The following is a 27,299-nucleotide window of genomic DNA, read 5'->3' as shown; positions in this document are numbered from 1 at the left end:
ATGTCATCTATCTCCTCCCCTCCCTCTGACTGCGAGCTTTCCGAGTCTGCTGCTCTATCTGAGTCTGGGAACTCTTGGTGAAGGGGGGCTGAATTAACCCACTCCTGCTGTGTCTGTGACTGCAATCCCTCAACTCAAGAGTCAGATTGTGGCTCCCTCTGTACTAGCATTCCTTCATCTCCAGAGTCAGACACTTCCCAGGCATTCAATTCAGCCATGTTCCTCACACTACTATTACCATAGCTTAGATCTAAGGACCCCCATTTTTGTCTGATCTAGCATTTTTCTTCCAGGGCTCTGTGACAGAGGGCTCTTGCTTCAATTCACCTGAAGTTCCCCACAAAGTGAGGCACCACTAAAGAGTGGTTTGCAAGACAGAGCCTCCTGCAGATTGTGCCTATCAGGAAATCCCTACTATACATCAATTAAATCAGGTTTTAGTGTTCCAACACCAGATCTCAGACATTGGGTCTTGCTACTCCTGGTTTTTCCTACATCCATTTATTCAAGGAGAGATAACAGCTAGTGAACCTGAGATGTTATGTGTGTCATACATGTGCCATTCCAATGAGCTATGGCCCATTTCCCAATATTGTATGTGAGATGGAGATGTCCTCCTCAAGAGCTCAGCTTCTGATCCTTTCTAGTCCAGCAGCCCTTCATCAGGAGATGTTTGCAAAGCAGATGACTTATGCAGTGATCTATGACACATTCCCCATCTCAAGGCAAAGGAACACAAGACTCTGTACTATGCTTTAGAATTTTTATTAACTGCTGTATACATTATTTTCTCCACAGTGGAGTTATTCAAAGAGATGAAAAGAGAATGACACCCAGGACCGCCATGATGATAAAGAGAAGACAACTGGCATGCCTCCTTGAAGTAAAAAAAAGCAAAGTAAAAAGGAGATGAGAAGAATGAAGGGGTGAAGAAGGAGGCAGGAATAAACTTAAGGCACAGAAACAGATGAATCCAAGGAGTCTGCCAGCATGGAGGAGGCAGCAGCTCTCAACGCTTCACTGAACTTCTTCAGCAGCAGCCTTGCTTAGGATAGCAGCAACAGGAACCACAGCCACAAGATCCGCACCCACAGCCACAGGAACAACAGCCGCAAGAGTTGCAGCAGCAGGGGGAACAGCAGCAGCAAGGAACGCAGCAACAGCAAGGAGTGCAGCAGCAGGGGCAGCAGCAGCACTTGCAGCAGCAGGGAGAGCAGCAACAATTGGAGCAGCAGGACATCTTAGCGGTGGAGAAGGAAGGCAGAGCTGAAAGAAAGCAAGGGATTTCCCATTAAGTAAACACAATGTCCTCAGGCATATTAAAACACTGTAGACAGATGCTCTGCATTCAGGTGACCAGAAAATACATGATTTTCACATCATGTTTCCCTCTGAGTGTTCCTAAAAGTACATTTTGGTTAGCAAAATGGGATGCACTGTTGTCTTGGCTATGCATCTCTACCCTTCTGCTTATCTAGAGCATTGAACCTTGATTCTTGCTCAGGCCAGGTGTGCTGTGCCATTTCAGGAACTGCACAACAGATTGTTCAGGAACCACCTCCTTCTCCATCAGGAGCCACAGGCCATGCTGGTATCCTCATGAACATACATGTCTGACAGGAGAATTACATTTAACCATTGTAGGTGTAGATCAATTTGAAATGTGTACTTGGTCAGAAAAAAAGCAAACCTATTTTAGATCCTGTGCAAGACAATAGTAGGCAAACATTCTAGTCCTAAAATTCTGTCAAACTTGAGGCCTGAAGGCAAGATCCTAGCTTCTCTGTGAATGTATAAAGACATGTTCTATAAGAAATGGTGTATCCAGAAGACCTGATTGAGATCTTGCATTCCTCATGCCCAGGAGAGAAGTAAATTTTGAATTTGAATTGCCATCTAAGAAATCACGCTTTTCTCCATGCACACCTCCCCATGTGGCAGGAGACAAAGATTGGCCACCAAGAATAAGAAATATAGTGAGCCAGTACCATTGCAAAACCAGAGCTGCTAGACTACATCCTCAAGATCTCAAGCTCTCTGGAAATCTAGGGAACCAAAAGAATGAAGAGATAGTGGCACAGAACATACCTTTTTCAGTTCTGAGAATTCGTGTGGATGTTGGATCCAGTGAGTGAGTGAAGAACTCCTGAATGGGGGGCCTTTATATACACCTCTGTGAACCCTTCCGCAAGCAATTATGAACCACGCAATGATGACAAGGTCTTCATTAAAAGTCCTCTACCACACAATCATCTGGTGCGTGATCCTTGACTGTGTCCACATCCTTCCTTTTTAAAGTCAGGTGATTAAAGCTATTCTGCAGTAGTAACACTCTAATTCTCCCTTCTGTCCAAAGGGGGCACTTATGGGATTGCTTGAAATCAAATATGTTCGGATGAACAGGCATCATATGGGATTCTCTCAAAGATCTGGTGCCTAAGGGATTTAGTATTCAGATTGTTTACCTGTGGACACAACATTTAGGCCACTCTTTCTTAGCACAGCATGCAGCATGTATAAAGTTATTTTAATAAATCAATTATTCAGGATGATACTTGTTTTAAGGACCCTGGATTGAAACCACTGCTAGTCACACTCAGAGCAGGTCCATTAAAGTCCATAGAAATGGCTAACGTAGGTTTGTTAATTTCAGTGTGCCTTCTCTAAGTAGAACTCATCTGGATACAAGCCAATTGCTCAGAAGTCTGGTGCAAATTAGGCTGTAATGTTCTTTCTGGGTGACTGAAAGCTGGAAGACAATCATTAGATATAGCCCAAATGTTTTGCATTCGTCTAGCAATTATTTTTTTGCTGTAATGAACATTTGTTAAAGCTACATATTAAATAAAAACATGTGCAACTGCTACCATTCACCCTTTAATCCAGGCTGAGAATTAAAGTGTTCCCAGAGTGCACTTTTAATTTCCTCTGTGTTTATATATATAGATAAATAATAGGGGTTGTGAATACAGTCACAGATCACACACCAGCTAATAATGTGTGGTAGAGGCCAACGTCAAGGTTTAATGTAGAGCTTCTCATTCATGAGTAGAGCTCCATGGCTTGCGGTAAGGTTCACAGAGCCATATAAAAGGATGGCAATCCTGGATTCCTTCATTCACTCTCTGGATCCAATATCCACAGACCAGTTCCTATAGTCATCCAAGGTAAGCTTGTCTCCAAATATTTATTCATTCTTCTTGTTTCCTTCATTGCAGGGAAACGAATATTCTGAGAAGGTACTCCAGCTCTGGTCTTGTGAAATGCATCTGAATCAAATGCACAGAGTAGTCAACTGTCTCAAAATGGGTTTATGTTAGTGTTTCAGATTTCAGCATCTCCACTGCCATATTTTAATACATAGATGAAAAGTGGTTTGAATAACAGACTCCTTGTAGGTTCTTTGGGTTTTACCTGATGGGATCATGTAATTATCTCTTCAACATATCTGCGTGATGGACGCTACATTTTCATAAGTTGTGCTTTTGCAGACTGACCATTTTCCCTGCCTCTGGGCTGTTGAATGGACTCCTTATGGCAGTACAGTGGTACCTTGGTTTGCAACCGTTTTGGATTACAACCATGTCAAACCCAGAAGTGTGTGTCCCTTTTTTGGATTACAACAACTTTTTCTTATTACAACCACATTTTGGAGGGGGGTTTTAGTTTACAACCTGACGTCCGGAACGAATTAAGGTTGTAAACCAAGGTACAACTGTAGTGACTTCCCTAAAGATGTAAACTTCTTCTCATATCAACTGAGGTGGAATATTTCACCCATGATATATTTCAAGTATACAGCAGGCAGATGTTTCCCCAATGCTTTATAGAACAAGCGAATCTTTGCTATATACATAGGGAAATTACTTCAGCTGTGTCCAAAGTAGGAGGAAAACGATGTGAAATAGGCAGCTCTTAATGCAGAGCAACAGTAAAATGTGTCTTCAACACATCAGATGATGTAGCACTTGCCGTACTTAACTGGTGATCCCTTGATTTCCTGCAGCTCAAGCTTCCTTCTCTTCCTCAAGATGTCCTGCTGTTGCCAGTGTGGCTGCTCCCCTTGCTGCTGCAAGCAGTGCTGCTGTACCCCCTGCTGCGGCTGCGGCTGTTGCAAGCAGTGTTGCTGCTCCCCCTGTTGTTGCAAGCAATGCTGCTCTTCCCCTTGCTGCTGCTCTTCCCCCTGCTGTGGTTTCGCGTGCTGCGGGTCTTCCTGCTGTGGCTGCAAATGCTGCTATCCCAAGCAATGCAAATGCTGAAGAACTCCAAGGGAAACTCTGAATGCAAACCGGGAGTCTGCAGCATACAGCCCAAGAAATATTTCCACCACCAGGAGCTCTGGCTTCAAGGCTGCTGGTTGACTCCTTGCACTCATCGGCCAGCGGTAGTCATGTAATCTGGGAAACCGGGTTCGCGTCTCCGCTCCTCCACATGCAGCTGCTGGGTGACCTTGGGCCAGTCACACTTCTGTGAAGTCTCTCAGCCCCACTCACCTCACAGAGTGTTTGTTGTGGGGGAGGAAGGGAAAGGAGAATGTTAGCCGCTTTGAGACTCCTGAAGGGGAGTGAAAGGCGGGATATCAAATCCAAACTCTTCTTCTTCTTCTTCTTCTTCTCCTAGGAGCCATCACTAGCAAGGCATTTGAAATGGTGCCTTCATGACGCTCTCAATGTGTTTGACTCTTTCTCTTTTCTCTCACTGCTACATTTCTAAACCTTCTGCTGTTGTAGAATCTACCTGCTTGCATGGCAACAAATAAAATGATAAAGCATCACTTATATTTTGGTGTATCTTTCCCTTAAATTGGGGTGAGAGGAGGCTTATGGATACCTGTTGAAACTCACACACTCCCAAGACTATAATTCCCAACGATTTCCTTTGTTGCTTCACTGATCATTTCATTGCCCAGAAGGTGAAGGAAGCAGCTAGGAGATCATCTACATTGGACCTGATCCTCACTAATAGGCAGGAATTTATCTTTGAATTGGAAGTACTGGGGACCTTGGAAGGAAGTGATCATATCCTCTTCCCTTTCCTCGGCATACCATGGCGTGCTCCTGTAATCTCCTTGCTGCAAGGAGGTTTTCCTATCTCCTTGCAGCGCCGTCTGTAGGGGCATCCCAGCCAGTTCATCCAGAATCTGCTCATTCAGACCCGCTTTGTATAATGCAAGCAGGGATTTCCTCTCCCATCCCAGTTGCTAGAAGTACATCTGAAAATCGGCCCACTACTCTGCCACAGTCTGGTTTCCCTGTCTGAGGCTCATGAGCTTCTGGGCAAGCGCCTCTTCCGGTAACGGATCTAGATAAATACTGCCCATCATTTTTATGAAAGCATCCTAATTGGCAAGTGCTCCATCATTGCTTAACCTCAGGGAGTCACCAAGTGCTGAGCCCCTGCCTCTACTGAGAGCCAGTGTGGTGTAGTGATTAAGAGCAGGAGACTCGTAATCTGGTGAACCGGGTTCGCGTCTCCGCTCCTCCACATGCAGCTACTGGGTGACCTTGGGCTAGTCACACTTCTTTGAGGTCTCTCAGCCCCACTCACCTCACAGACTGTTTGTTGTGGGGGGGGAAGGGAAAGGAGAATGTTAGCCTCTTTGAGACTCCTTTGGGTAGTGATAAAGCGGGATATCAAATCCAAACTCCTCCTCTTCTTCTTCAACTAAGCTAATGAGGAATGGTACCCTGCCCTTATCATCGTGGAATTCAGCCCCTCGGAGGCTTAAGAAATACAGGCAGGCTGTTTTGAAGGCCACATCTCTGAAGGCTTTCCTGAAAATTGGCTGGGGGGGGCGGTTACGAGGCTCTTGGACGTCGGCCTCCCATATACCTCCATCAGCTGCCTGGACTGCCCCCACCCCACTCCTTCCAACCTGGTTAGCGGCAGGTTCAACTCCTGATTTTGCTGCCAAAGTACCTGATAAGGATCTGCAGGTGGGTTCTGTCTTTCGATTGCACCCGCCGACATGGCCATGTGGAGCTGTTGCTCTTCCATTATCAGCTCTTTCCTCTGCCAACTAAAGCAAAGAACTTAGAGAAGGGTCATTCTGTCAGAAGGCCAGGTTCCCAGCGTAGATAATTAAAGGATGGTCTATTGCAAAAACCAACAGATAGCTCTGGATGATGCTAACAAAGCCTCCAGCATCATTACTCATTATGGCCCTTCTGAAAATTCCTTTGTTTGTAGCTTAGTCGTGTCCGACTCTTCATGGCCCCATGGACCAGAGCACGCCAGGCACTCCTGTCTTCCACTGCCTCCTGCAGTTTGGTCAAACTCCTTCCGGTATCTAAATAATATATTGAAACGATGCCCCTTGTGTCTTTTGTTTTGCTTCCTATCTAGAAGCCCTCCCACTCGCCGACTCCTCGGAGAGATTGGATTAGTGTCAACCCCTTCCTTTCCTGATAAACTGTCTCCTTGTCTATTCGCCCCCATTTGAGCTTCCAGCGAACTTTGGCCATGTTCTAGCCTGCTCTCAGCTACTGTCTTATCCGCTCGCCCGTCAAGGTCAGGAAGAGCTGATTTCTGCAGCCGCCGGCTCTCCCCTGCCTGCCTAACATCAAAGCCTGCCTCTTCTTGGCTGCTTTCTGCAGTTGGCTGCAAACCCTCTGTAGTGAAGTTGGGAAATCTTAGTTTGTCAAATGCTGGTTCATGCAGGAGTGAAGCATGGTGGGAGAGATAAAATAGTGGCCTTCTGTGGAATGGGTGTTTTGTCTCTTTAAATGTAAAGCTCCCTGTCTCTAGAAATGTGAGTCAATTACCACTTGACTCTAGGCAGGATGAAGTGTTATCTGATATTCCAGACCCTGGCACAGCTGGGGGCCTGAGTGTGGATTGGGTTGTAAAAAAGGCACAGGAGGCTATCAAGTAATTTACAATTTAGGAGCTGGTATGTGTTAGAGGGGACACGGAGTGGCGCTATGGGTTAAACCACAGAGCCTAGGACTTGCCGATCAGAAGGTCGGCGGTTCGAATCCCTGCAACGGGGTGAACTCTCATTGCTCAGTCCCAGCTCCTGCCAACCTAGCAGTTTGAAAGCACGTCAAAGTGCAAGTAGATAAATAGGTACCACTCTGGCGGGAAGGTAAACGGTGTTTCCGTGCGTTGCTCTGGTTCACCAGAATTAGCTTAGTCATGCTTGCCACATGACGGGGAAGCTGTATTGGTCCCTCGGCCAATAAAGCGAGATGAGTGCCGCAAGCCCAGAGTCAGTAACGACTGGACCTAATGGTCAGGGGTCCCTTTACCTTTACCTACGTGTAAGAGAGGCCTGGGAACGGAGGAAAAGCCTTTTGATCTTAAGGTCTCTGAGTCTAAAAAAAGTTCAGCTGTGCTGGTCTCCTGGCAATCAGGAGATATAGTCTCATCATACAGCCATTGGTAATTAACCTGAATAAATGATTGGTTCCTAACCTGTCCTCCACATGGGTTTTCAAGGACAAAGGATTTGGGAATTCAGATGCAAAGGGCAGAACATCATGCCCTGGTACTTCGCCTGGGGGCGTTTGACCAGTGAAAGGACTCTTGACTACTGCTGTGTTTTAAAATATTGTTGCTGTGTGAGTATGGTTTAGCTAGTTATATTTTACAATGTTTTTATTTTATTTTTTTGTAACCTTCTAAGAAATGTGCAACTTTTTGAGTGGCTTTTTCAATAAACTTGGAAAAGGACTTTTTGTCTTTTGTACTCTGTGCCTTTGCTTGGGGAAGCTAAACTGGTGCCTTACCGTTTGGACACCTACCTGTTGAATTTCTGTCTGTGTCACGGTAAAGTGACTCCTTGAACCCCATTCAAGGGTGGTCCAGGAAAGGAGGTGGTGGCAGGTTTACTGTTCGGCTTGTGATTTGCAACAACTAGCGATCTCTCCCCCTTCCTGGCCAAGTCCTGCCGGTGTCTTATGGAATGGTGGGGGGGGGGAGATAGTCTCACTACACCCTCACTTTGAGCTGACTCATTCCTGACAGCATGCCTGCTATATGGAGAGATGGCAAATCTACAAGGAATGATGAGATCTGCTGTGAACCAACCACAACTTCTTTGTTTCGTCCAATACAGATTTTAACTTTACTTACGCTGTGCCATTTATAGCTGACCTGCTCCAGAAATGTGCTCCTGGCAACCATGCTATAAAGGACTCAAGTATCTCAAGGAGTGCCTCTGCCCACATGACTGAAACCAGACCCTGCATCCATCACCTGACATCCTTCTCCATGTACTCCCACCCTGAGCTAGCTGTGGAGGGTGGAGACATAAGAATAGGCCTTCCCAGTGGTGGCTCTCCCTATGTCAAATGCTCTCCCCAGGGAGGCATCCCTGTCACCATCACTATTTGCTTTTAGGCAAATATTTTTTTCATTCACCTATACTATCAGACCTTAATATTCTGCTCATCTTTTAGTAGGGTGAAGCTGAGTCAGATTTTTTATACATATTCCTCTTGCTTTAAATGTTGTTATACTTATTTTTTTATATAAATCATTTTTATTGGTTTATAAAACCAAAGTACAAATAAACACAAACTAATAAGAGCATATATGTATAAGATTCTCCAAATCTAGAGACTTCCCTCCATGGAGTCTTGTTTTGAGCGTCTACAGCTGCATCCATATTTCAATTTTTATATCAAACCGTATTGTCCTTCATATTTTTTTACACTACAAGTGAGTCAAAATCCTGCTCTTGTTTTCATCTGTTTGCAGTGGTGGTCTAAATAACTTATACATCTTTCTCATTCTTTTATAAAGCTTTTATCCTCTTGGTTCCTGAGTTTCCCAGTCAGCTTTGCAATCTCTGTGCATTCCATCAGCTTGGTTTGCTATTCTTCTCGGGTGGGGACTTTGTCTTCTTTCCAACTCTGGGCTTCCGTTATACTTATTTTAAATGTATCCAGTCATACCTCGGAATGAATACGCTTCGGGTTAGGCAAATTCAGGTTGCGCTCTGCAGCGACCCGGAAGTAACGGAGAGCGTTACTTTCGGGTTTCACCTTGCACGCATGTGCAGACCGTTCAAAATGATGTCACGTGCATGCGCAGAAGCGCTGAAACGTGACCCACGCATGCGCAGACGCGTAGACACGGGTTATGTTCGCTTCAGGATGCGAACGGGTCTCTGGAACGGATCCCGTTCACATCCCGAGGTACCACTGTATTTCTGTAATTTGCTTTGAGTACATGTTTTTTTAAAAAACAACAACCACAAATAAATGTCATTTTAATGAAAGGTGTGAATATACCCAAAAGCGATGTGCTGTGCTTCAAAGACATCCCCATGGCTAGTTAGTCATGCACTCTTTAGTGCCACTCTTTAGTGGTGCTGAACCGCAGCTGAACCAGCCCTGACAGGATGCCATGCATGTGCTCTCCCAATGAGATATGGTCCCCGTTCCAATATTGTATGTGAGATGGAGATATGCTCCCCAGGAGCTGAGCTAGTGATCCTTTCTAGGCTGGGAGCCCTTAAGCAGGAGATTCTTGGAGAATGCAAAGCAGATCACCTATTCAGGGATCTATGCCGCATTCTGCATCTCAAGGCAAAGGAACACAACAAGGCTCTGTACCATGCTTTAGAATTTTTATTAATTGCCACCGGGAAAGGTTTTCTTTTCACAGAGGAGTTATTCAAGGAGATGAAAGGAGAGTGATGCCCTGGACAACGAAGGTGATAAAGAGAAGATAACTGGCAGCATGCCTCCTTGAAGGAAAACAAAGCAAAGTAAAAAGGAAATGAGAAGACTCCAGGGTTGTAGAAGGAGGCAGGAATAAACTTAAGACTCAGGAACGGATGAATCCAAGGAGTCCGCCATCATGGAGGAGGCAGCAGCTCTCAACACTTCATGGAACTTCTTCAGCAGCAGCCTTGCTTAGGGTAGCAGCAACAGGAACCACAGCCACAAGATCCACAGCCACAGCCACAGGAACCACAGCCGCAAGAGTTGCAGCAGGAGGGGGAACAGCAGCAACAGCAAGGAGTGCAGCAACAGCAAGGAGTGCAGCAACAGGAAGGAGTGCAGCAGCAGCAGGGGCAGCAGCCGCACTTGCAGCAGCAGGGAGCGCAGCAACAGTTGGAGCAGCAGGACATCTTAGCGGTGGAGAAGGAAGGCAGAGCTGAAAGGATTCAAGGGATTTCCCATTAAGCAAAAAACACCCTCAGGCATATTAAAACACTGTAGACAGATGCTCTGCATTCAGGTGACCAGAAAAGACATAATTTTCACATCATGGTTTCCCTCTGAATGATCCTAAAAGTACATTTTGGTTAGCAAAATGGGATGCACTGTTGTCTTGGCTATGCATCTCTACCCTTCTGCTTATCTAGTGCATTTATCCTTGATTCTTGCTCAGGTCAGGTGTGCTGTGCCATTTCAGGAATTGCACAACAGATTGTTCAGGAACCACCTCCTCCACTGGGCGCCACAGGCCATGCTGGTTTCCTCATGAACACACATGTTTGACACATGAATTATATTCCAGCATTATAGCTGTAGATCAATATGAAATGTGTGATTGGTCAGGAAAAACAACACTATTTTAGATTTTCTGTAAGAGGATAGCAGGTAAATTTCTAGTCCTAAAATGCTGAGAGAATTGAGGACTGAAGGCAAAATCCTAGCTTCTCTGTGAATGAGTTAAGACATGTTTTGTATCCAGAAGACCTTTTTGAGATCTTGAATCCCTTGTGTCCAAGGGAGATGTAAGTTCTGAATTTGAATTAGATTCTAAGAAATCACGCTTTTGTCCATGCACAACTCCCCATGTGGCAGGAGGCCAAGAATTGTCACCAAGAGTAAGATAAATAGTGAGCAAGTTGCATTGAAAAACCAGAGCTGCTAGACTACATCCTAAAGAACTCAAGATCTCCTGAAATCTAGGAAATCAAAAGAATGAAGCGAGAGTGGCACAGAACATACCTTTTTCAGTTGTTAGAATTGGTGTGGATGTTGGATCTAGTGAATGAGTGAAGAACTCCTGAGTGGTGGGCCTTTATATACACCTCTGTGAACCCTTCCGCAAGCAGTTATGAACCACGCAATGATGACAAGCTCTTCATTAAACCTTAATATGGGCCTCTACCACACAATCATCTGGTGCGTGATCCTTGACTGTGTCCACATCCTTCCTTTCTAAAGTCAGGTGATTAAGGCTATTCTGCAGTAGTAACACTCTAATTCTCCCTCTGTCCAAAGGGGGCACTTATGGGATTGCTTGAAATAAAATATGTTCAGATGAACAGGCATCACATGGGCTTCTCTGAAATATCTGGTGCCTAAGGGATTTAGTATTCAGATTGTTTACCTGTGGACACAACATTTAGGCCACTCTTTCTCAGTACAGCATGCAACAGGTATAAAGTGATTTTAACATAACAATGATTTAGGATGATAGTTGTTTTAAGGTCACTGGGTAGCAGCCACTGCAAGTTCCGAGCAAGCCCATTAAAGTCCATAGACATGGCTGACTTAGGTTTGCCTACTCTAAGTAGACCTCAGCTGGATGCTTTTGCATGGTTCAGATGTCAGGTCAAAATTAGGCTGAGGTGTTCTGTTTTGTATTCGTCTAGTAATTAATTTTTTACTTTAATGAACATTTGTTAAAGCCACATAATTAAATAAAAACAGTGCAACTGCTACCATTCACTGTGCTGCTCAGCTACTTTTTTAAGAAAAAGAAAAGATGGCACATGCTATTCAGTTGTGCTCATTGCCTATAAATATGTGTTATGTGGATCAAATTCCAGGACCCGTGCATACAAACGTCAGGTGCTTTGAGCTTGCGGCAGGAAATACAGTCAGAAGATCTGGAGGATTTTTCCTGGCTAAAAAGAAAAGTGCGGGATCTCAATGAGAAGCTCTCATTATTTCCGTTCATCATAGCATAATTGTTTTAAAACCAATCCCATAAATGCCCCTTTGTGAATACAGTCACAGGTTGTGAATACAGTCACAGATCACGCACCAGCTAATAATGTGTGGTGGAGGCCAACGTCAAGGTTTAATGTAGAGCTTCTCATTCATGAGTAGAGTCTCATGGCTTGCGGAAGGGTTCACAGAGACATATAAAAGGACCACAGTTCTGGATTCCTTCATTCACTCTCTGGATCCAATATCCATACACCAATACCTATAGTCAACAAAGGTAAGCTTGTTTCCAAATATTTAAACATTCTTCTTATTTTCTTCATTGCAGGGAAATTAAAATTAAGAGCAGGTACTCCAGTGACTCAATCTCTTAACAGTCTCAAAACTGGATTTTGTTAGTGTTTCAGATTTTGTGAAATTTCTTGTGAAATGCATCTGAATCAAATGGACAGAGGAGCCAACAGTCTCACAGTTTGGATTCTGTTAGCATTTCAGATTCAGCATCTCAACTGGCATGTTTTAATGTACATAGATGAAAACTGGGTTGAATAACAGACTCCTTGTAGGTTCTTTGGGTTTTACCTGATGGGATCATCTAATAATCTCTTCAACATATCTGCGTGATGGATGCTACATTTTCATAAGTTGTATTTTTGAGGACTGACCAGTTCCCCTGCCTCTGGGCGGTTGAATGGACTCCTTATGGCAGTAGTGCCTTCCCTAGAGGTATAAATTTCTTCTCGTATCATCTGAGGAGGAGCATTCCACCCATAATATATTTCAAGTATACATCAAAATTACTGATACCTACAACATAAAAAGGTGACACATGCAAATAACCAGGACACATGTCACATGCATTGAGCTGTGAGAGAATCAAGACTGCTTGTAAAGCCCTTTTGCTTTTATACTGGGGGACACATCTGAGTTTCCTCTTAGATAAAGAGGGAAATAGCCCAGGATTTAGTGTAAAGGTAAAAACAATATTGAATTCTTGGTTGGACAGAATGCTCCATTTCAACACTCAACAGGCAGACATTTCTCCCATGTTTTATACAACACGCAAATATTTGCGTAATGTAGGCAAATAATTTCAGCTCCCTCACGAGTAGGAGAAAAGGTATGTGAAATATGTAGTGCTTAATAAAAAGACAAGTAAAAGATGTCTTTGACACATCAAACAATGTGGCGCTTAGTTAACTGGTGATCCCTTGATTTCCTGCAGCTCAAGCTTCCTTCTCTTCCTCAAGATGTCCTGCTGTTGCAAGTGTGGCTGCTCCCCTTGCTGCTGCAAGCAGTGCTGCTGTTCCCCCTGCTGCGGCTGTGGCTGTTGCAAGCAGTGTTGCTGCTCCCCCTGTTGTTGCAAGCAGTGTTGCTGCTCCCCCTGCTGCTGCTGTTCCCCCTGCTGTGGTTCCGGGTGTTGTGGATCTTCCTGCTGTGGCTGCAAATGCTGCTATCCTAAGCAATGCAAATGCTGAAGAACCCCAAGGGAAGCTCTGAATGTTTACAGGGAATCTACAGTTTATAGTCCATCAAATAATCCCACCACCATGAGTGCTGGCTACTTCTTAATTCCTGACATTCAGACTTTATATCTCTCTGGAATGTGCTTAATCCTCAAGTTGTGTCTTCCTCTCCTCTTCTTGTTCTTTCCCCTTTGACTCGCCTGGATGTTCTCCTAGGAACCATCTCTAACAAGGCATTTCCCATGATGCCATCATGGCACTCTCTATGTGTGTGACTCTTTCTCTTTTCTTTCTCGTCTACATTTCTAATTCTTCTTTTATTGTACAATCTACCTGCTTGCACGGCAACTAATAAAATGGCAAACCGTCTCCTAAAGTCTTGTATTATCATTACCTTAAATTGAGTTGAGAGGAGGCTCAATGTGTGTGAGCAGCCCCTGCTTTGGATGTACATCATACCCCACCCCAATCGATGGCATTGAATGATCCAGGGGGGTTGGGGAAAATGCACTGCCACTTGAGTTATTGAAGGGCTACTCCAAGATGATGTAGGTAGATGATTCAGGGGTAGGTGGACCAACCATATCATTGGACCATTCACATATATGGTATAGAAGCAATACATAGGAACTGTTCTGTAAGCAGAATGCCCAAGGTTCAACCACTTACATCCCCAGTTAGAAAAACTTCAGCAGCAGTGTTGCTCACTTCCAATCTCTGCTTGCATGCTTCCTGAAGACATCTGAATGGAGTCACCGTAGGTCACTGTTCAGTAGTGGACTAGCTGGTGATTACTTCAGGATTTGAAGGGGTCTTCTTATGACTGTCAGGCATCAGATGACGCAAACCCCCACGGTAGGTTGCCAGGAACCGATAAGAAAAGGAAAGTTCTTAGCAATGCTTTTTATTCAATATTCACAGAGAGAGGCTTAGAAATGGAGCATCTTGGAGTAATGGTGTTGCTCCGAGTGAAACTCCACACCCTCCATCTCTCCCACTTCCTCATGAGTCATCGCTATGGATGCTGCAAAGTGCCTTTTACCTTTGAGCTCTTTGCTCTCCTACTTTCAAGGCCCGCTGTGTTCTGGGAGGGGTTTTTTGGAACGCTTTCTAAATACACTGTTTCCATCAGCTGTCACCCTCCTGGTGTTTCCTCTTCCTTCTCCTTCTCTCCCATTATTTCCCAACTTTCCCCTTCATCTCTCTCTGAGTAGTGATCTTCCTCAAACCAACCCCTTCCTCACACCAATCCTTCTTCTCTGGAAGAGTCAGCCTGGGGAGGTGGCCTCCACCATTCCTCCTCTGCTCAGTCCTTGACAATGACTGTGTTTCAGGTCATTTAAGAACATACAAACATGGGGTTCGATGTGGTGACCCTTGGCTCCCTTCCAACTCTAAGATTTTATGATTCTGAGAAGAGCTGGCTCAGTCAGATCAATGGCCGGTCTAGTCCAGCATTCTGTCTTCACAATGGCAAGACAGATTGCCCATAGTGCACAATCAGGACACAAACACAAGAACACTGTGCTTTCCAGCAACTGGTATTAAGAACCATTACTGCCTAAAACTTGGAGACATCACACAGCCATTGTGGTTTGTAGCTCTGGGAGTTTCCACCTCCATGAATTTGTCTATTCCTGCTTTAAAGCCATCTAGCTTGGTGGTCAATACTGCCTTCCGTGGGAGCACCTTTCATTGTTTTAGCTATGCACTGCATGAAGACCTTCTTCTTCTTCTCTGGGATCTTCCAGCAATCAGCTTTTAGACAATGAAAGGTAAAACACGCACAAATATACACATGATCTTACACTACCCCAAATGATGGGAGGCTGGGAATTTACCTGGTAGGCTGAGGATCAGTAGACTCAAATGGCTACTAGTTCAAATCAGCCTCAAAATCCCTCCATCCTTCAATTATTTAACAAAAAAGTACTTTCATTATAAGATAGACACTGACTGGCATCAGCTCTCTGGAGATGAACTGAGACCTTACTGCATGCAAAATAGCTGCTCTACTACGGAGCTATGATCCTTCCTTCCTAAATGCCCTTTGGGGTTTCCTCCCAATTCTATGATTCCTCCAATCCTATGATTCTATTATTCTATGAATTTCTGGTGGCAGGTTCTCCATCTCCAGCCCATAATCAAAACACTACAACTGCCATGGGGGACTTTCTCCAAAGCCTTAGTTAAATTAAGGTACACTATTTCCACAGCAGCCCCATCATCCACCAAGCTCGTAAATCTATCCAAAAAAGAATTGAGATTCACCTGGCATGAACAATTTTTTGAGAAATCCATGTTGAGTCTTAATAATTGCAGCAGCCTTTTCTATGTGCTCATAGGTCAACTGTTTACTTATCTGTGCTATAATCTTTCCTGGTATCGATGTCAAGTTGCCCAGTCTGTAGCTACGTGAGTCTTCTGATGAAACCACTTTTGTTATTTCATTCTGTCGTTGCAAGACCGAGATCCTTCTGAGCTTTTGCTTGCCTGGCCTTCATCTTGCAACTGTTAGCCACTGGTGTATAACCATCCTTCATGATTCTCATTTCCTCCATTTAGCTGATATGCCCTTCTGAAATCTCATCTCTTCTATAAGCTACTTATGCAGCCCCACTGGTTTCTTTAGATGCCTCCAACTTTTCTTTCTTTTTGGTATTGTCTGCATTTGTTCCTTCAATATTTCAACTTTAAGAAACTCCCATATTTTTGAAATCAGCCCTCTTAAATCCAGAGTACATATCCAAAATACATCCAGATTTCCCTTGTCTGTGTATCATGAAACCCAAGAGGACATGATCACTTCCTTCCAAGGTCCCCAGTACTTCCAATTCAAAGAGCAATTCCTGCCTATTGCTGATGACCAGGTCCAATATAGATGATTTCCTGGTTGCTTCCTTCACCTTCTGGGCAATGAAACGATCAGTGAAGAAACGGAGGTGTCAGAGCTGCTACCAGGTCCCAGCTCACATAGGACCACGCCACACAGCGTCCACTTTAAAAGAGTCTTTATTGAGTTACAGGTTTCATTTCCGAACTGCAGCGTGCAGCTCTACACCTTCTGCCCTAGGTCGGCGAAGACCCATCTGAGTCCCCGCCTCTTGCACACCAGCTTAATACCCTAGCCTTGCTCCACCTCCTTCGTCTCTCCCTACGTCTCTGGGTCCTTCTGCCCCCCTGGGACTCCTCCCTTCTACTCTCCTCTGACGCTGACCCCCCTGATCCTTCCGCTTCCTTTCGGCGGGCTTTGGGACCTGGCTCACTCTCCGGGCTGCTTACTGCTCCAGCTTCCGCTGCATTTGAACTTGGCGCGCGCGCCCAACTCTCTACTTTCCTCTTGACCGTTGCCTCGCTCTCTGAGGAGGGCGTGACCACCCCTGACTCGTGCCCTCCCTCCTGCTGACGGCCTCCGGAACCCGATGCCTGGCTGCCTTCCTCCCTGCTGCTCTCAGTCTTGAGCGTGGGTCCCGACTTCCAGCTGCTGCTCTCTGAATCTCCTCTGTTCCCTTCCTCCTGGGGTGTCCCCCCGGATCCCCCCCTTGCTCTGCTCACTGGGGCTCCCTTTTGGGAGTCCTCTGACTCACTGCTTAGGCTTGGAGATCTCGGTTCGTCATCATCACTCATTCTCCCTTCGGCTTCCTCCCCCTCGCTCTCTGTTTCCACCCTTCTCTGCGTCTCTGCTTCTGAACCCCTGACATCCATCCCCCCCTCGAAGCCCCCCCTTCCCCCCTCCCCGCTGTCAGGTGTGGGTGCTGGGCGCTCCATCATCATGGGAGGGAATGCTGGATACAGGTCGCTCCCCGTGGGTGGCCGCCAACTGAAGACCTCCGAGTCTTCCCCCTCGCGGTCGTCGACGTTGACTTGTTGCTCTTCCATCTCTGTACCGCCGTGCTCGAACCCGAGGTCCTCCCCGAACACGTCCATGTCAGTCTCTGCGTCGGTCGCTCGACCTGGCCTCTCCAGCCACTTCCTGCGCCATTGCTCCTCTGGTCGATCGTCCCACCAATACGAGTTGCCTGATGCCGAACCTGCCGGTGAACCTTCTGGGGAACGGGTGCTCCGTGCGGGTTCCCCTTCTGAGTCGAATCCATGGAACGTGCTGGAAGAAAGTGTGGGTGTGAACAACCAGTCGTCGAAGAAGCTCGCTGGCATGGGTTTGTGTGGGAAGAGGGCATGAAACTCGTCCTTGAGCAGGGGTTCCTCCAAAGCGTAGTCTGGTACCCAGCTATTGGCGCTGGCCCGGGTGCCCTCTCTGGCTAAGAGGTATTCGACTCCCTCTTCCCCCCATCTGGAGTCCAAAATCTCCGTGACCTCGTTGATGTGGTCCTGGTGCTTCACCTCCCGCGTCTCCGTCCGTTCCCGGAGCGGACTTGGCGCCGTCCCTGGCTCCTGGAACCTGTGAGGTGCCTTGTAGGGAGTGAGCACCGACCTGTGGAACACCGGATGCATTCTGGAACCCTCCGGCAGCGCCAGTCGGAAGGCTACCGGGTTGATCTGCGCTTCGACTTGGTACGGACCGATCTGCTTGTGCCCCAACTTCTTCTTGGCAAGTGACCTGGTCGGCACTGCGTGGGCTGCCAACCAGACCCAGTCTCCCACTTGGATCACTTCGCCAACCCGCCTGTGCTTGTCAGCTTGCACCTTGTAGGCGTGCTTAGCTAGCTCCAGCTGCCGTCTGAGTTGATCGTGGACCGCCTGCAGCTCTGACGCGAACGCGTCCGCCGTCTGTGGTTCTCCTTCCCCCACTCTCTCCAGTCCCGGGAAGGTTCTGGGATTCCTCCCATTGTTGGCAAAGAACGGCGTCACTCCTGTGGACACGTGCTTCGTGTTGTTGTAAGCGAACTCGGCTAGCGGCAGGTAATCCACCCACGTCGCAGGCTGTTGATTGGCATAGCATCTCAGGTACTGCTGCATGATGGCATTGACCCTCTCTGCTTGCCCGTTGGTCTGCGGGTGTCTTGCTGATGCCAGATTGACCTTGACATTTAGAAAACCCATCAGCTTCTGCCAGAAAGACGAGATGAACTGGCGTCCGCGGTCGGACAGGATAGACCGTGGCAGGCCATGCACTTTGAACACGTGATCTATGAACAGTTTGGCGGTTTGTTCCGCCGTGGCCACCTTCGCACACGGAATGAAATGTGCCATCTTGGTGAACAAGTCCACCACCACTAGCACAGCTGTCTTGCCTCTCGAGCTGGGTAAATCCGTCACAAAGTCCAGGGCCACCCTCTCCCACGGTTCAAACGGTGTTTGCAGCGGTTCTAACAGTCCCGCCGGTGGTCTGTGTACCGGCTTGGCCCTCTGGCAGGTGTCGCACCTCGCGACGTAGTCCGCGACCTCTCCTCTCAGCCTGGGCCACCAGAAGTCTCTCGCGACTAATTCCATCGTTTTCTCTGTGCCAAAGTGACCGGCCGTGGGTGCGTCGTGCAACTGTTGCAGTACCTTGGCGCGAAGGTCGTCTCCTGGTACATAGACAGCCCCTTTGCGTAGGAGCAAGCCGTCCCGCACCTGGAACTCGTCCGTGGTAGCCGTGCCTCTGAGCAGTTCCGCCATCTTGTCTTGCGCGAATGAGTCGTCCCGCAATGCACGTCGCACCGCATCCAGGTCTACTGTAGCTGAGGCACACGCCCACGCCGTCGGTGCGAAGATGTGCATGGCCGCCGCTGGCGTCACCTCTTCTAGGTATTGCGGTTTTCGGGACAGTGCATCCGCCATGATGTTGGTGTCGCCTGGGACGTACTCTATTCGGAAATTGAAGTCAGCAAAGAACTCCGCCCAACGTATCTGCCTCTGGTTCAGGAACTGAGCCGTGCGCCAGTGCTCCAGATTCTTGTGGTCCGTGCAGACCTGCACCGTGTGCTTGGCGCCGATTAGGAAGTGCCTCCACGCCTTGAAAGCTGCATGAATGGCCAGCAACTCCCTGTCCCAGATGGTGTAGTTCTGCTCCGACTTGCTGAGCTTTCTGGAGTAGAACGCTCCCGGCCGCCACACCCCCTGCGGGTCTCGCTGCAGCAGGACAGCTCCCACGGCTCTGTCTGACGCGTCTGTCTCTACCCTCAACGGTTTACTGGGGTCGATATGCAGCAGTTGCTTCTCCGATGCGAAGAGATGCTTGAGCGCTTGAAAGGACTGTTCCGCCTGCTCCGTCCAGATGAATTTCTTTTTTTTGGAGCTGAGCGTGTCCGTAATTGCTGCCGTCTGCATCGCGAACCCCTTGATAAACTTGCGATAGAAGTTGGCGAAGCCGACAAACCGCTGGACCTCCTTCCGGTTGCGCGGGCTCTTCCAATCCAATACCGCACGAACCTTGGTGCTGTCCATGGCTATCCCCTTGTCCGACAACTTGTATCCCAGGAAATCCACCTCCGTCGTGTCGAACTGGCACTTCTCCAGCTTGGCGTACAGTCTATGTTGTTGCAACCTGCTGAGCACCTCCCTCACGTCTCGGTCGTGAGCTTGCTGCGAGTCAGAGAAAATCAGGATGTCATCCAGGAAGCAGACGCATGTCTTGTAGAGGAGTCCCTCCAACACGTGATGCATAAAAGCTTGAAAACAGTGAGAGCCATTTTGTAATCCAAAGGGCATAACTCTGTATTCGTAGGTGCCCAGCGGTGTGAACATGGCCGTCTTCCACTCATCGCCCTCCCGCATGCGGATGAGATTGTACGCCCCTCGCAGGTCCAACTTGGTGAACACGCGTCCCTTGCGCACCGTCGCGAGGAGGTCGTCAATCCTGGGCATGGGGTAATCAGACGGTTTGGTCATCTGGTTCAAAAGGCGGTAGTCCACAACTAGTCTTTTTTGGGGCGTGTCTTTCTTTTTCACGAAGAAAACGGGACTGCCCCCCACTGCCTTGGACTCTCTGATGAAGCCACGCTCCAGATTATGCTCGATGAACTGTTTGAGTTCCTGCATTTCATCTTCAGACATGGAGTATAGCCGCCCCTTCGGCAGCGTCGCCCCCGGTAGGAGGTCAATCTTGCAGTCATATGGCCGGTGAGGGGGTAGCTTGTCCGCCTCCTTCTCGCAGAAGACCTCCAAAAAGCTCGCGTATTTGTGGGGGACCGCTTGCAACGTTCCCAACTGCAGTTGTGATTCCTCCTCCTCTCCCTCCCGTCGGGGCAGGATGCAGTGTTCTGCGCAATAAGAGGAGCCGAAGATCAGTTGTCTCTGGTACCAAGCCAGTGTCGGACTGTGCCTGTCCAGCCAACTCATGCCCAACACAATGGGCGTGTCCGACAGTTGGGTGACATTAAAACTGATGACTTCCCTGTGGTTGCCAAGGCGCATCACCATCGGTGGCGTCTGCTTCACCACCTGCCCCCCTAGCAACTCTCTGCCATCCACTGTGACGACTTGCAGGGGCAGAGTGGCAGGCAATAGCTGTATAGCGTGCTGCTCCACAAAGCTCTGCGCTATAAAGTCTGCGTTGCTTCCAGAATCCACAGAAAGCGGCACTTCGATAGTGACGCCGTCGGGTAGCTGGAGAGATGCTGTGAGCTGCACTACTGGTTTGGGTGGGAGGGGATCCGTGGGTTGCAATATCGCTGGGGACTGCTTCACAGATGCGTCTGGCTGGGCCCCAGTGCCTCCGTCTCCAGCCAGACATCGTCGTTTCCCTGCTGTGGTTCTCCTTGCTGCGTTGCTGCAGTCACCATTGCTGAGGCTGCAGTGTGCTTGTGGAGCCTCCGGGGACACTCCTTCGCCAAATGGCCTGGATCCTCGCAGATGTAACACTTCCTGTTCCCTCTAGGAGGCTTCGCTTTCACTGCTGCCGGTGCTAGGGCTCTGGCTGCTGACTGAGCCCTTGCACCTCCAACCTCCATCGGTTCCCCTCCCCCTCCTGGCGGAGGTGTGGATTGCGCACGCGCTGCTTCCCTCGGAACGAAAGAGAAACTTCTCGCTGCTTCGCGCCCTCCACGTCCTTCATCTCTGCACCATGGACGTTCTTCCAGCCTCACCCCCACAGTCAGTGCCCTTTGGACCACCTCCTGCGTGCTTCGGGGCCTCTCCCCCCTTGCAATTTCATCCTTAACCGCAGAACTTAGACCCTCCCAGAAGAGGTCTCTGACAGGGGGCGAATCCCGATCCCATTCTAAAGCACTGACCAGCGCAAAAAATCGGGCGTGATACTGCCGGACGCTCGCCCTCCCTTGTTTTAGTCCATGAATCTCCCGTCTGGCAAGATCCACATCAATAGTAGACAAAAAACACGCATCCATCGCTTTGATAAAGGCATCTGCATTCTGAAGCGCCGGATCTTTATCCCTCCACAAATTGCGCAGCCAGGCTTTGGCATCCCCATGCAAATGGGACAATATGAACCCCACCTTCTCTTCCTCATCTCTAAAGTCTTTTGCCAGCAGTTGCAGTGCGCACATTACGTCTGCTCTAAAATTAGGGTACTGTTGCAAAGTCCCATCGAAGTGAGCCACAAGCCCTCCTGCTCTCCGTGCCAATCCCACGCCCTCCGGTCTGGGTCCCGGTTGCCCTTGCTTAACAAGCATTTCAAACCTGGCGTGTAGGTCTCTGTAGGCGGCTGTAGTCTCCTCCTCCCGTTTCTTGGAAGCCAATACCTCTGAGGACAACTGGGTCACTGCCTCTTGCAGCGCGGAGATCCTCTGTTCTTCCGTCATCTTGCTAACCTTTGTGAGCTTGCTTACAGACACCCCTCTTCCTCCCCTAGCGGCTTCTGCTCCCGCTGCGAGGTTTCAGGTTTCTGAAGCTTTGAAGAGAGATGGGTCTTACTGTCAGAGCTGCTACCAGGTCCCAGCTCACATAGGACCACGCCACACAGCGTCCACTTTAAAAGAGTCTTTATTGAGTTACAGGTTTCATTTCCGAACTGCAGCGTGCAGCTCTACACCTTCTGCCCTAGGTCGGCGAAGACCCATCTGAGTCCCCGCCTCTTGCACACCAGCTTAATACCCTAGCCTTGCTCCACCTCCTTCGTCTCTCCCTACGTCTCTGGGTCCTTCTGCCCCCCTGGGACTCCTCCCTTCTACTCTCCTCTGACGCTGACCCCCCTGATCCTTCCGCTTCCTTTCGGCGGGCTTTGGGACCTGGCTCACTCTCCGGGCTGCTTACTGCTCCAGCTTCCGCTGCATTTGAACTTGGCGCGCGCGCCCAACTCTCTACTTTCCTCTTGACCGTTGCCTCGCTCTCTGAGGAGGGCGTGACCACCCCTGACTCGTGCCCTCCCTCCTGCTGACGGCCTCCGGAACCCGATGCCTGGCTGCCTTCCTCCCTGCTGCTCTCAGTCTTGAGCGTGGGTCCCGACTTCCAGCTGCTGCTCTCTGAATCTCCTCTGTTCCCTTCCTCCTGGGGTGTCCCCCCGGATCCCCCCCTTGCTCTGCTCACTGGGGCTCCCTTTTGGGAGTCCTCTGACTCACTGCTTAGGCTTGGAGATCTCGGTTCGTCATCATCACTCATTCTCCCTTCGGCTTCCTCCCCCTCGCTCTCTGTTTCCACCCTTCTCTGCGTCTCTGCTTCTGAACCCCTGACAGGAGGAATTTGAGAAGAGATCTCAAAGGAGATGGGGTGGTCGAAACAGTTGCTTTCATCAACATTATCAAAATATATTAGGCTCGATCCACAAGTAGCACTCAATATGATGCAGTTTAAATTATCATGTCTTCCCTTTTATAGCCATCCAATCAGTGTGATTTGCAGGAGAAAGATCAGGGATGCCAACTTGAATAAAATATTGTGGAGGTCTAGATATGCCCCAACCCACATGAATGCACACACCATTTGAATGGCAATGCCCCTCAACTTGGGGGAGCCCAGCCCCCTAAAATATTTTCTTGTGGGGGCTTCGTAGGAGTTGGCTCCTATGAGACAGTGACTCCTGCAGATAGCACCTATCAGGAAATCCCTACCACACATTGATTTAATCAGGTTTTGTGTGTGGCAGCACCTATTTTTCGAATTCTCTGCTGTTACATACCAGACAGGTGCCTTTGATGAGCATCTGTCCCAGAACTCAGACAAAGGACCTTGCTCTTCCTTGTGTTCACTACACCCATTAATTCAAGGAGAGATAATGTTGGGAATCAAGCCTTTATCAGGAGAAACTGGCCACTCTCCAGGCACCTGGCTTGATCTCCTGTTGACCTCCCTGTCTGCATTCCCCGGCAGAATACAGGCTAGGTCGCGATAGGCGATCCTTCTCGGCGTGAGAAGAACACACCTCCTCTTTCCTGCCCCCCCCCAGGCAGGGGAAAGAGATAGACAGAAACATATTTACATTCCTTTATTTCTGTCTTTGCAGCGTTACAAAAATCATGACTGCTCTCTTCAAGATCCAGCAGTCAAGAGACTAACTCTTCCTGTACTTCCTGTACAGCTCATATTACACTCTGAGCTAATTCTGGAGCAGCACTGTGAATTGACTGTCCCTCTGTTTCCCATGGAAGACTCCCAACATTCCCATTATGTTTTGCTTTCAAGCTAGCAGTAGCTCGCGGCTGCATTGCTTCAATATCGTAACAGATAATAGCTAGTGAACCTGGGATGTTATGTGTGTCATGCATGTGCCCTTCCAGTGAGATATGCCCCCCTATCCAATATTGCATGTGAGATGGAGATGTGCTGCCCAAGAACTCAGCTTCTGATCCTTTCTAGGCGAACAGCCCTTTAGCTGGAGATGCTTGCAAAGCTGATGACTTACGCACGATCTATGACACATTCCCCATCTCAAGGCAAAGGAACACAAGAACAGTCTACTGTGCTTTAGAATCTTTATTAACAGCTGTATGAACATATTATCCTCCCCCCATAGAGGAGTTATTCAAAGAGATGAAAAGAGAATGACCCCCAGGACCACCATGATGATAAAGAGAAGACAACTGGCATGCCTTCTTGAAGGAAAAGAAAGAAAAGTAAAAAGGAGATGGGAAGAATCCAGGTTTATAGAAGGAGGCAGGAATAAACTTAAGGCACAGGAAGAGATGAATCCAAGGAGTCCGCCATCATGGAGGAGGCAGCAGCTCTCAACACTTCACTGAACTTCTTCAGCAGCAGCCTTGCTTTGGATAGCAGCAACAGGAACCACAGCCACAACAGCCACAGCCACAGGAACCACAGCCACAAGAGTTGCAGCAGCAGGGGGAAGAGCAGCAGCAGGAAGGAGAGCAGCAACAGCAAGGAGTGCAGCAACAGCAAGGACTGCAGCAGCAGCAGGGGCAGCAGCAGCACTTGCAGCAGCAGGGAGAGCAGCAACAATTGGAGCAGCAGGACATCTTAGCGGTGGAGAGGGAAGGTATTGCTGAAAGGATTCAAGGGATTTCTCATTAAGCAAACACAACACAATATTAAGGACGCCATAGATATACAAACATTACAGCTTAAGACCAATATGAAATGTATGTTTAAAGATTGCTACATGTTGCATCAAGGAAAGGAATGCATAAACTGGCCTCTTCTGAGTCTCCCTTGGGAAGTCACCGGAAGTCAGGCTAACATATCTGAGAGGATGCTCTCTGAGCCCTCAACATCCTATTAGGCAACTGATGACATGCTTGGCAGAAAAAAGACTATCTTAGATAATGTACAACACAATATTAGGCAAACATTTTAGTCCTACAATGCTGAAAGAATTCAGGCCTAAAGGCAAGATCCCAACTTCTCTTTGAATGAATAAAGACATGTGTTGTAAGAAATGGCATTTGCAAGAGACCTGGGTGAGATTTTCAATCCCTTGCACCCAAGAGATAAGAAGGTTTTGAAATAGAATTAGCATCTAATTAGTACGCTTTTCTCCATGCACAACTCCCATGAGGCAGGAGAACAAGATTGGTCACCAAGAATATAGTGAACCAGTTTCATTGCAAAACCAGAGCTGTTAGACAACATCCTCAAGACCTGAAGCTCTCCTGAAATCAAGGGAACCAAAAGAATGAAGACAGAACATACCTTTTTCAGTGATAAAATTCGTGTGGATGTTGGATCCAGTGAGTGAGTGAAGAACTCCTGAAAGGTAGGCCTTTATATACCCCTCTGTGAATCCTTCCGCAAGCAATTATGCACCATCCAATGATGACGAGGTCTTCATTAAACGTCTTCTACCACACAATCATCTGGTGCGTGATTCTTGACTCTGTCCAAATCGTTCATTTTTAAAGGCAGGCTATTAAAGCTATTTAGCAGTTGCAACACTGTAATTCCCTCTTCTGTCCAAAGGGGGCACTTATGGAATTGCTTTAAATCAATTATGTTGAGATGAACAGGAACCATATGTGTTTCTCTCTGAGATTTGGTGCCATAGGGTATTAGCTTTTAGATTGTTGACCTGTGGACATTCTTTCTGAGTACAGCATGCAACATGTACTCAAGGCAGCCCCATTAAAGTTCATAGACATGGCTAACTAAGGTTTGTTCAATGCTTCTACTCTAAGCAGAACTTCTGGATACAAGCCAATTATTTTTGCACGGCTCAGATGTCTGGTGCAAGTTAGGCTGTGATATTCTTTCTGTGTGACAGAATCCTGGAAGACAGTCATCGGAGGCAGCCCAAATGTTTCGCAGTAGTCTAGCACTTAATTTTTGCTGTAGTAAACATTTGTGAAAGCCACATATCAAATAAAAAAAATATGGGACTGTAATTGTTCACCCTCCTGGTCAGCTAACCAAACAGCCACAATATGGTGGCAAATGCTATTCATGTTTGCTCATTGCTGATAAATATGTGTTATGATCATCAAATAACAAGTCCCGTGGATCATGGTCTGCATTAAACCTTGATGCTGCCCCACACCGTCATCTGGGGCATGACATCTGACTGTAATCACACACACACACACACACACACACACACACACACAACCCTTTTAAAGAATATGATTAAAACTGCATTCTGGAAACACTTTAATTCTCAGCCCTGATTAAAGGGGCAGTTATGGGACTGTTTTTAAAAATAATTATGCTGAGATGAATGGGTGCCATGGGAATTTCTCATTGTGATCCAACACCTTCTTTTACCAGGAAATACCATTGGATCTTCTGACTCTACCTCCCGCCCCAAGCTCTAAGGATCTGACGTTTGGATCCACGGGACTTGTTATTTGATGATCATAACACATATTTATCAGCAATGAACAAACATGAATAGCATTTGCCACCATATTGTGGATGTTTGCCTAGCTGACCAGAAGGGTGAACAATTGCAGTCCCATATTTTTTTGATTTAATATGTGGCTTTCACAAATGTTTACTACAGCAAAAATTAAGTGCTAGACTACTGTAAAACATTTGGGCTGCCTCTGATGACTGTCTTCCAGGATTCTGTCACACAGAAAGAATATCACAGTGTAGACATTATAGAAAGTAAGTCTAAACTACTTTCAAAAATGTATAATCTCCTATTAGAATAGAATACAAAAGACGAACTTATTAAAGAGGCTATGATAAAATGGGCTATTGATCTAGGACACAACATAGACTATGATGTATGGGCCAAACTCTGGAATGTGAGTATAAAATTCACTGCTTGTTCTGCCTTAAAAGAGAATGTTATGAAGATGGTCTATCATTGGTATCTTACTCCCACCAAATTGGCAAAAATGTACAGAACTAGTAGTAAAACTTGCTGGAAATGCAAGGAAAAGGATGGCGACTTCTTTCATATGTGGTGGTCATGTAATAAATTAAAAGAGTTCTGGGAATCAATTTATAACGAGTTAAAAAAGATGTTTAAGTATAGCTTTCCCCAAAAGCCGGAAGAATTCTTGTTAGGTTTGGTGGGAGAAGATATTAAGAAGACTGATCAAATATTATATATGTACGCAACAACAGCAGCTAGAGTTCTGATAACTCAAAAGTGGAAGCAACAGGAGATGCCGACAATAGGAGAATGGCAGATAAAGCTGGTTGAATACGCTGAGGTGGCTAAATTGACACACAGAATTCACAATCAGGAGGAGACAAAGTACCAAAAAGAATGGTGTAAAATTTTGATCTATATAAG

General features: G+C 47.2%; 3 long non-coding RNA genes across 4 annotated transcripts; 1 reads left to right on the top strand and 2 right to left on the bottom strand.

Moving 5' to 3' along the window:
* Positions 1-749: 749 nt before the first annotated feature.
* LOC309520788 lies at positions 750-2,129 on the bottom strand. Its single transcript, XR_014214421.1, has 2 exons — positions 2,089-2,129; positions 750-1,266 (listed from the first exon to the last, which is right to left on the bottom strand). It is a non-coding gene; the product is annotated as an uncharacterized lncRNA (long non-coding RNA).
* Positions 2,130-9,563: 7,434 nt separating this feature from the next.
* Positions 9,564-25,286, bottom strand: LOC309520739. Of its 2 annotated transcripts, none has more exons than XR_014214359.1 (2): positions 25,250-25,286; positions 9,564-10,110 (listed from the first exon to the last, which is right to left on the bottom strand). It is a non-coding gene; the product is annotated as an uncharacterized lncRNA (long non-coding RNA). The 2 variants fall into 2 exon arrangements; XR_014214360.1 differs by lacking the exon at positions 25,250-25,286 and adding an exon at positions 10,914-10,950.
* Positions 12,099-13,696, top strand: LOC309520804. Its single transcript, XR_014214438.1, has 2 exons — positions 12,099-12,138; positions 13,087-13,696. It is a non-coding gene; the product is annotated as an uncharacterized lncRNA (long non-coding RNA).
* Positions 25,287-27,299: the final 2,013 nt, after the last annotated feature.

Source organism: Podarcis vaucheri (assembly GCF_965113315.1).
Source record: "Podarcis vaucheri genome assembly, chromosome: 16".
Lineage (NCBI taxonomy): Eukaryota > Metazoa > Chordata > Lepidosauria > Squamata > Lacertidae > Podarcis > Podarcis vaucheri.
This window is presented reverse-complemented; position numbering and strand designations above follow the sequence as displayed.